The 9,658-nt window shown below is 34.0% G+C and overlaps 1 long non-coding RNA gene across 2 annotated transcripts; it reads left to right on the forward strand.

Annotated features, from left to right (window-relative positions):
* The first annotated feature begins 537 nt into the window (after positions 1–537).
* LOC307123048 lies at positions 538–3,808 on the forward strand. Of its 2 annotated transcripts, XR_013816122.1 has the most exons (7): positions 538–904; positions 1,110–1,156; positions 1,331–1,415; positions 1,505–1,574; positions 1,690–1,740; positions 1,892–2,047; positions 3,661–3,808. It is a non-coding gene; the product is annotated as an uncharacterized lncRNA (long non-coding RNA). The 2 variants fall into 2 exon arrangements; XR_013816123.1 differs by lacking the exon at positions 1,690–1,740 and having other exon boundaries at positions 586–904.
* The last annotated feature ends 5,850 nt before the right edge of the window (positions 3,809–9,658 follow it).

Consider the following 9,658-nt stretch of genomic DNA (forward strand, 5'->3'; position numbering starts at 1 on the left):
TGTTGGGTGTTAATATTCTTCCTCCATCTCCTCTTCATCTGTCAGTGGTGCTGGTGTTTGGCTGGCCTGAGTAGAAGTAAAATGTTTAATGTCATTACCCTAATTAATAAATGTAACAGGTGGGATCAGAGAACATTTCATTATGTGAAAAAAGCATAGACCCTTTTCACATTTCTGGGTTTCCGAAGCTGAAGTCGTCATAGTTGGGTTAACTCTTATAGCGGTGAATGAGAGAATACATTAAATATATATTTTTGTGTCTCCATTTGCTCAAATAGCAAAAGAAAAACTCCACAATAGTGATTTCAAAAAGATGGAAAAATTAAAGTGAGATTGATAACTGCAGTGAAAAGAGAGAAAGATGTTAATTTTCACCATCACTCCCATACACTGTAACCCTATACTGTAAATTTACAGGGAATTTCTCACAGTATTGTACTGTATTTCCATAAAGCAGTAATATACTGTATCTTTTACAGCACATCTGTGAATATACAGCACTTTTCTGTATTCAGCCCGCTAAATTCATAATACAGTATCACACTGTAAAGACATTGAATTGTGGGATTGATTTCTTTCGCGCTCATTTAAGATCAGATGCGAACAGAACAGACAGCAAACTCAACTTGTCAGCGGCACTCAACTGAACAGAATCATTAATCCTGTAATCATGTTTAAACCCGTGTATATCTGTGAATATGTGAGCAGTTTTTACGTTTTTTTGTGTGCTTTGGTTGAATCAGTTCGCGTTTCAAAACATTACGTTAGTTGCCTGTGACGCAGCAGAAAATGGAGGACGTTTAACATTACATGAAGACGGGAGGAAAAATGTGTCATCTGTAGAAGACGATGAGGAGTTTAGAGCTTAAGAAGATGGAAAATTGTTCGACTCAGCATTGAAACGGTAAGCCAACTACGTTTTGCGTTCGCATTTTGACATTGTTTACACGAATGGTTTGATTTTGAGAACGCGATTTGTTACCGCGCAAATAATCTGTTCTCACCTCTTTACCAAGATAAGTTAATGCAATATTTCACATAATATTCAACATTTACCATGTCATTTGTGTGACCTGCTTTTGATCCCTATTTTCTTCCCTCCGTTTCAGGCTTGCATTATAAACCGAAGACGGTCCAGTGCATGTAAACAAGCAACGTAAGTGCTTAGTAAGCAAGTTCACATCAGTGCTAGTTATAGTTTGTAAACAAAAATGCTATGGTTTAAGTTCTGTGATCGTGCTTTTGAATCATTGTCAGCATTTTGCCAGCACATGAAAATCCATAGTCATGTTCCTAATACTTCTTTCAAATGTGATATTCCATAATTTAGTTTTTCAAAAGCAAACCAACCAACGATGACGTTCGGAGCATACTCTCCAGAGGAGAAGTTAGATGGTGTTATCCTTCAAGCAGATGTAAGTAAGGATTATTCAACAAATCTCGTTCATCTGTAATGTTTTATGTTTACTCATATTTGTGCTGTCCTTTTTAAAAATTGTTTCAGGAATTTGCAAATCCATCTGATGTCCAACAAACTGTACATTTGCCAGAGAGTCCACGCCTTATATTTCTTGGTATGTAAAAATTAAAGTGGTAGTTTCACCCTAAATTGAAAAGCAAGTTATCATTTACTCACCCCACTGCAATTTATTATTTTTTTATTCATTAATATTTTTTTTTTGTTTCCAGTCCAGATGTCTATTAAATGCTTCTTCATGTAAGAATTTTTAGATAAGTTAAGTATTGTCTTGTTTTCTTAAAAAAAAAAAAGCATTAAGTGAGTTTATGCTTAAAAGCATCAGAGTTCTTTTAATAGTTATGCAGAACTGTGAATAGACAACTACATAGAACATTCTTTTAATTATTCATTTATTTTATTTTTCATTTACAGGTCAATCTCTGAGCAACCAGCGCTGGATGTCAAGTTGTGTGTGAAGGAGCACAGCCCAACTTCATCACTGGCCTGGCAGCGCTGTTTGTCTCCTTCTATAACTTCAACTTGCAGTACAAGGAAGAGGCCAGCATGCACCCTTGAGTTTGTTCAGAGGTTTGTCATTAGCATATTTGCCATTAATATATTTTAGATTGAATTGTCACTAACCTCATCTTGACAGCATATGTTAAGGACTTCATTTTTTGTTCACAAACGTTTTGTACAGCTGACTACAGGGATGAACAACATGGCCCTGGTTTCACAGACAGGGCTTATTTTAAAGGGATTGTTCACCCAAAAATTTAAATCCACCCATGTTTTACTCACCCTTAAAGGGATAGTTCACCCAAAAAAATGAAAATTCTGTCATCATTTACTTGCCCTCAAGTTGTTCCAAACCTGTATGAGTTTCTTTGTTCTTCTGAACACAAAAGAAGATATTTTGAAGAATGTTTAATCAAGCAGAGCAACCATTGACTTCCATTTTAGGGGAAAAAATACTATGGTTGTCAATGGTTGCTCTATCTGCTTGGTTACAAACATTCTTTAAAATATATTATTTTGTGTTCAGCAGAACAAAGAAACTCATACAGGTTTGGAACAACTTGAGGGCGAGTAAATAATGAAAGAGTTTTCATTTTTGGGTGAACTAACCCTTTAAGTCATCCGGTGTGTAAATGACTTTCTACTTTCAGAGAAACACAATCGGAGTTAAATTAAATAATGTCCTGCAAATCCAAGCTTTATAATGGCAGTGAATGGCTGGTTCAGAGTTGAAGTCCCAAAACAGTGCATTAATTAATTATAAAAGTGCTCCGGGGGTTAATAAATCGACATGCCTTGTGGGTCAAAGTTCACTCTTTTGGCGCAAATCAATGTTTAGGGTAGTCTGCATGATGCAAGTTATTACAGTTAATAATGTTTTAAATATGTATATTTTTCTTACACAAATGCATCAATTCATTTAGAAACCCTTTATTAACCCCCGAAGCTGTCTGGATTACTTAAATATTGGATGGATGCACTGTTTTAGGTCATCAACTTTAAACCAGCCATTCACTGCCATTATAAAGCTGGTAAGAGCCAGAACATTATTTAATATAACTTCTATTGTACTCGTCTAAAAGAAAAAAGTCATATACACATAGGATGGCTTGAGGGTGAGTAAATCATGGGCTAATTTTCATTTTTGACTGACCTATCCTTTTATGCCAGGTGTAGACCTTAGTAAAATTAGGGTATTTAAGCACCTTTTATAAAAATGTCATTTTTTTTTAATTACTGGTGTGCATCTTGAGACAAAACAATGGCACGGACATTTTAAGATATGTCAGTGCAAGTTGTGTTCAGTTAAGACCGCTCAAACACACATTTTAAATGATGTTTAACATTATCACGTAGTCTTGCAATTGAGTTAAGTTAAGTATTGAAGTCATAAGGGATTCTGGCAATGTGCTGCATTTATGGCTGCATTTCCAATGATACTTAGATGGGACCTGATTAACGACCTGATGAGGGGATGATATTGTTAAGCTGTGAAGTGTAACCAGTGAAGAATTTTTTTTTTAATTGATCACAACATTCAACATTGCATCTTTTCATGTTGTTTAATTTTATCCAAACAGACTAGTCGTTAAAACAGATAGCTGGTGACTTTCTGTCTGTCTTTCTGTCTGTAACATTTAATCTATACATTTAATAATTTTTTCTTCTTCTGTTTTTTTTAGACGTTTTCTTGACATCAATCCAGAACGTGGATCAAAAACAAAGAAAGGAAAAGTAACTTCAAAGAAAACTGGCCATGTTGTGCCAAAAAAGAACATTTCAGGCAATTTTATCTTAATCTTTTTTTTTTTAATAAATGTTTTAAACCCCAAAGAATGTTGTTTTCTATTTCCTATTGTGACTACTGTTATGAAACTCTAAAGTATAATATTTCTAATTATGTATTGATGTAGAGAACAGTTTAATACTGTAAAATTATGTGATATTACAGTAGGATACAGTATTTGATAATTACAGCACAGTACTGTAAATGCTGTTTACAGTAGCTGTCCTGTAAAAATACAGTAAGTGGCTGGCAACCCAGCTGCCAGTATTTTACTGTAAATTTACAGCATAAAATTTTACAGTACAGTACTGTAAATACTGTTTACAGAAGTTGTTCTGTAAAAATACAGTAAGTGGCTGGCAACCCAGCTGCCAGTATTTTACTGTAAATTTACAGCGAAAAGTTTTACAGTGTAGACACTGTATTAGAAACACTCTCACAGCAGCGGTAACTTGATTTTTGTAATTTGATGCAAAAGTAATATAATACAAAGTATTAGTGTTATAAATGTACATAAAAAATAAATAAAAAAACCGTTGCAGGATTTACGATATTGATGACCATTAAAACACGTCATCACTGTGAAAAGGGTCTAAAAGCTGCTGCACATTGGACACTGAATGATATTTAATTAATATGTCAAATGTTTGTAAAGTCATTAAACCAACACCCATGAACATTTTATTTTTAAAGCTTTACCTGATTGAATTATGTTTTTATTTTTCATTTTTAGCTGCTGCCACCACATTCTTTGTTTGCCTTTTGGATACCATGAAAATTAAACTTAATTAAAATAATTAAGAATTAAACTTACATATTGACCCAGAAGTATGCAAACATCTTTTTGTTGGGTGCTGTTGCCATGGTGAATCGTAATTTCGGAGCTCCATTGATCGTGGTTTTTCATAGTTGGAGTGCATGAGCTTAACTCAGAGTCAGTCTACTCAGAGTTGATTGAACTACCTCAATTCAGCTGTTCTGAAACCCAAAACTCAGAGTTTCCCATCTCAGAGTAAGTCAACTCAGAGTTCAGGTTTAAACTCAGAGTTGGTTGAACCTCCTTAGTGAAACGGGCCCCAGGAAGCAAGGTAATGGGAAAACATAAACGTGAAAACGAAACATGAACCAACTGTGACACACTGTAATTCAAGCAAATCATCACATTCTGGGCGTGTCCAGTCATTCACATATTTTGGAAAGATGTACACAGACAGGACATTAGAGGCTAAAGATCAAAATTCCATTCTAATTTTATGTCTTATATTTGGGAAATCTGGATTTGCATGAAACCAATATACTTATGGAAAATATTTCTGGTTTGTAGCTAAAAAGGCTCTTACCCGTAAATGGCTTCAACCTTCACCCAGAAGACTGGAAAGCAATTGTAATTGAAATATATAAGATGGAAATCCTTACCTTTTGTTTAAAATACAAAAAAGCAAAAAGGAGCTCTGTTGTGTAAAAGATGGATGGAAATTTGTGGAAAATTTAGTAATTATATAATAGTCAAGTCAAGTCAACTTTATTTATATAGCGCTTTTAACAATGTAGATTGTTTCAAAGCAGCTTTACAGTGTTAAACAGGAAAATAATGCAGCATAATGTTATTCAGCTGTATAGCCATTCTGGAAAAAACGCTGATGTCATCAGTTCATTTCAATTATCATACAGTGACAGTGTGGGCTTTAGATCAATAATTCGATCAGTAATTTAGTTTAAATGGTTAATTTAGTTTATTATTTAGATTTATTTCGATGTTTAGTTGAAAAATGTAGTGTCCCCAACTGAGCACGCCAAGCCAGAGGCAACAGTGGCAAGGAAACCAAAACCCCATTAGGTGACCTAATGGAGAAAAATAAACCTTGGGAGAAACCAGGCTCAGTCGGGGTGCCAGTTCTCCTCTGGCATGATAATAGATCATGTAATCATAGATTACTGGTGTAAATTAATTATGCAAAGTTGCTACTAGACTGTACTGTACTACTTTTTTGGGGTGGGGGGTTGTGTGTGTGTTTTTTTTTTTTTCATTATACATGTATGCATATTTATACATATTTTATTTTGTTTGTTCTCACCTTTATTTTAATTTTTTTATTGTGTTGTGAATAATTCAGGTTCTGTAAATATTACAAATGAATTGAGAAATTAGTGGGATGTCAGCTGGACTGAATGTATTATTTTTTTTTCTTTTAATTCTGTAAGGTATTTTTGACTCCTACACAGAAAAATAAATTAATAAATAAAATAAATTAATTAATTAATAAAATCTGAGAGATTTCAGTCCCTCCATTTACAACCACACAACTAAAAAGTTCATAAAGATATCAATCCATATGAATCGAGTGGCTTTATATGCTGAACAGATTGAATTTCTCATCAAGCTGCTTGACGTGCGAGAACAAACCTCATTGGTTCTTGTGGAAGCTCAAATGTGCTGCGTAACACACGAGAATGAACCCCATTGGGTCTTGCACGTCAAGCAATCCTGCTTGAGCTTCTGTTCACCACAACTGATGTGTGAGTTGATGAATGTTTATATGTGAATAAAAAATAAAACGGGATTGTGTCTTTTCAGAAAATTTGGACTGAACAACTCGATTCAAATGGATTCGTTTTATGATCTCTTTATGAATGTTTTGAAGCATCAAAGTATTTGTGTAGACTGTCAATGTAGCAAATTTGTAGCGATATTCAATCACTCAGATTTCATTAAAAAAAATCTTAATTTGTGTTCCCAAGATAAACAAAACTCTTACGGGTTTGGAACGACATGAGGGTGAGTAAATAATGACAGAATTTTCATTTTGGGGTGAACTATTGCTTTAACAAATCCCTATAACACACAAATATCATTGTCAAAAACATTTTTTATTTACTCTTTTAAGTTGTTGTTTCAGTTATATGTAAAACACTTCATGAATGAGTTCCAAAGTAAAACAATACAATTTTAAATATGTTAAGGACAAAAATAAGTTATTTTGTCAAACCCAAGCTTTTAAAGGGCTTCATTATAAAACAAAAAACAGGCATTTACTATTTCTCCATGTATATAAACATACAAATTAATTTGATTTAAAAAAATATATAATCAGCTGAACGATGTACCAGTGAAACCAACAAAAATGAAATTGCATAACACTTATCTCTAGCGGGTATTCAATACACATTGTATACTCAAAATACAAATAGTTTTTACCAATTCGTTTTATTTTTCTTCAGTTGTCACATTATGTATTTCAGATACATTTATGTGCTTCGTTATACTGATTATCCTGACTAAGATAATAAGTAATAAATGTTTACTCTTTAATACTCCTCATAGACTAAGCATAAAACTCTTTATTATAGAATATTTGAAGCAATCGAAATGTAGCAGGTATACAATACCTAGAGTAGATTTGTCACATCCCTTTGCTTTTTAAAAAATGTATTAATTAAAAAATAATCATAATTTTCAGTCTTATTTGCTTTTTATTTGTTCTCTAAACTTTAAAAGTGTAGGCCTTCACTACACATCCTGACTAGTGGTGAAAGTAGTACAGTAATCATTGTGATAGACAGAATAATCGGAAAAGCTAAACATAAGTATAATTGACTACTGACTTTAGCTATGAGCATAAAATAAGCAACTACCTGAGGGATGTAACAAATCAAGATAGATACTAAAATATGAGAGATGATTCTGAAGGCCTTCTTTTTCTGCTGGTTCGCAACAGCTCTGTCCGTTTTGATGCGTCTGTCCTCTGTCATCTCTACATTATTGCCATTGCCTGGTCCTGGACGCTTCAGGGCACGAAGGACAGAGACACAGCAAAATGAGATTAATATCACAGCCATGCAAAAAAGAATAAAGAATATATGATCTGGAAAAAGGTCTGTTATAAATAAAATGAGCCTCAAGCCGTTGCCGACTCCAATCAGCCAAGCTGCTGCAGCCAATGCAATCCTGCACTGGATGCCCTTATATCGCAAGAATTTTACTGGATGAATCACTGCAATGTAATGCTCAATACACATGCAGATCTGGAGAAGAGGTCTGACAGTCCAGAAGAGACCAGCAATAAATATAACCAATAGATAGTTTGGCATTAAAACGCTGTTGAGGATTAAGTCTATAAAGCAAAGAAAGCAATAAAACAGCTCCAGTACATTGAGGTTTAGTGAAAACACAAAGTTGAGCTTCATGTTCTTATGAAGAAACACCCAGATGGACCAGCAATTGATCGGTATTCCCAAAATTAAGAACAATGCTTTAATGATAGTAATGGCAAAACTGCTAAAATGTCCTTGACAAATGCAGTTCCATTGTAGATCTCTATTAAACATGGAGATTGAATTGTTGGTTTGAAAGGATGAATTACACATGGTTCTACAAATCTGGGGAAACAGAAATGAAGTAGGAAGTCATTTGTTTATGATTTTCAAAAATGGGTAAACAAAGTTAATTCAAATTAAGAGAAAGGTTACACTTTATTTCAATAGTCCATAATTAACTTTGCAACTTGTCTACTAATTCTCATTAATTTGTGATTACATATCAACTAACTCTCATTAAAGTATTAATAGACTGTTAGGTTATATGTATACCCTGAATAGGGTTACTAGAATAAGTTGACATGTACTTACAAAGTTACTTATAGTCAGTAAAATGTCTGTTGGAGGAGCATCGAAATAAAGTGTTAGCAGATATTAAGCTGACAGTCTACTGTAATGACTGGTAGTTGACACAGTTGCAAAGATATAGTTAGTAGAATGTCTAAAGTGGACTATTAAAACAAAGTGTTACCATCATTTCTAAAAAGGTTGACTTCTGGATCAGACTTTGTAAATATTTTGCAATTATTAGATTGTGTGAAATTCCGTACCTGGATTGATGAAACAGCAAGCAAAATACACTAGAATTGTTTTATTTGATCCCAAAAACGACGAGCCACTAAAAGTGACTGACTTTATTTTATCCATTCATAAAGTAATATCTGTGCTCATGCATATTGTGTTTGCATAGGGTTGTCCCTGTTTTACTTACCCAAGTCATTAATGTTTGCTCGTGAAAATCGATATTTGCAACAGCAAGTTATGAAAATGTACAATATTTGTATAAAGAATTTATGGTGCTGTATCAAACATCTATATTTTGAACTTTAGTCTGAATTTACAGAAGTAGAAATGAAAATCATTCCCGCAGGTTTCGCAGTCACACCCAGAGCGCGCACATAAAGCTGATGTATATGACTGATTAAGTGCAATATCTGCATATAAAATGTGCAGTTTATTTATCCAAACATGAACAACAAAATAAACAAAGACTTGACATGGCTTGACTTGACCATGAACCAAAACATAAAAAAATCACCAAACAGTGATTACACGAACAAAGCTAGACAAAGAAACAATGTAACATGAGGGCTATTTGTACATAAAGAGCAATAAGAAACACCTGTGATGACACATAAGACGAGGGAAACACAAGACATGATCACATGAGGGCAAGGAAATCACATGACAAGGAACCAGTAACCATGACTGTGGCTGTATATAGTAGGTGAAAAACAATATGTGACAAAAGAAGTATGTCCGAATTCACAGTATAAAAGTGTAGGCAAAAAGTCTGCATACGATGGACACTTTACAATCCATGAGGCCAAGGAAGAGGATTTGTGAATGGCGGTGATGCAACGAAACTGACGCTGGTAGGTCACGTGATAAGGGCAACATGGCGAATGTAGTATATGTCCAGATTACATTCAAACTATACACATTCATACTATATAGAATACTTTTTAGCGGTCGTGAAGTAGAGGAGAGTAAATGTACTGAATGCCAATGGAGGCCTATCTGAAGCCTTTCTCAGCCATCAGCTTTCAACTAAAATATCTTAATTTATGTTCCGAATA

The sequence above is a fragment of the Gobio gobio genome, assembly GCF_949357685.1.
Source record: "Gobio gobio genome assembly, chromosome: 3".
NCBI lineage: Eukaryota > Metazoa > Chordata > Actinopteri > Cypriniformes > Gobionidae > Gobio > Gobio gobio.